Raw genomic sequence first — 961 nt, 5'->3', positions numbered from 1 at the left:
AGTTTATGGATTACAAGAAACCTCATACTCTTCAACCACAAAGATATACCACCAGACGAATGTGTCAAAGTAGCCCCAGACAAGATTTAAACCTATGTGTTTATGGATACAAAAAACATAATAAAGATTGGGCCTACAAAAACTGGAAACAACACAAATGGGCCGCTCTCATAAACACAAACATGCAATAATTTTTTTTTTGTAAAATAGGAAATTATGAGTTGATCTAGATGGAAACTTTGAGCATGTAAGAGCTCCGCCTCTATCATGCTTACAAAGTAAAAATGACGCCAACAGAAAGGATTGGCTAAACTGTAAACATGCACTTTTATTTAATAAAGGTTTTTGAAAAAAAAAAAAAAACATCTGTTCTTATCAGTTTAATATCTGATCCGTCCTCTATCTGGGGACCATATATTAAAATTAATTTTTGGAACAGGGAGATGGAATAGGAGCTTGCTCTGTCCTCTCCACGCATCAGCCTGGTATTGCAGTACCTCCAGGAATGGTGCACTTCCCCACCCGGGGAAAAACATGCTGGTGAAAAAAAAGATGAAAAAGCAAAAGTAGTGTTTCACTGGCTCTCTGTAAAGTGGCGCTAATGTCTTTGGGTGTAAATAAAACCAACCTGGCCGCTTTGTGGCGGCTGTGTCTTGTTTTATTTATTTATTTAGTTTTATATTTGTCGTATTTAATTCACCGACCCCCCCTTTTTTTTTTTTTCTTTTTTCATCCTCTGCTCAGAGGCTACACTTTGGTGGAGAAAAATGTCAGAAAAAGGCTGTATCTTCAGCAGTGTTTTTCTTTGGTTTTTGGCTCCATTTCACAGGGTAGCGAGTGATGGAAAAGAGGCGAGGCAGAGAGCAAGAGCCCTTTCTTGATCTACCTTGTTTTCAGCAAGTGAGGAGGAGCGAGATAGGAACGGTAAGACAGGAAGAAAGAAAAAGAGAGAGAGAGGGGG

General features: G+C 38.9%; 1 non-coding gene across 1 annotated transcript; it reads left to right on the top strand.

The window, feature by feature from the left end:
- Positions 1 to 337: 337 nt before the first annotated feature.
- On the top strand, positions 338 to 519 carry LOC138297606 (U2 spliceosomal RNA). Its single transcript, XR_011204178.1, has one exon. It is a non-coding gene; the product is annotated as a U2 spliceosomal RNA (small nuclear RNA).
- Positions 520 to 961: the final 442 nt, after the last annotated feature.

Source organism: Pleurodeles waltl, chromosome 5 (genome assembly GCF_031143425.1).
Source record: "Pleurodeles waltl isolate 20211129_DDA chromosome 5, aPleWal1.hap1.20221129, whole genome shotgun sequence".
NCBI lineage: Eukaryota > Metazoa > Chordata > Amphibia > Caudata > Salamandridae > Pleurodeles > Pleurodeles waltl.
The sequence above is the reverse complement of the archived record's forward strand: the minus strand, read 5'-3'. Positions and strand labels throughout refer to the sequence as shown.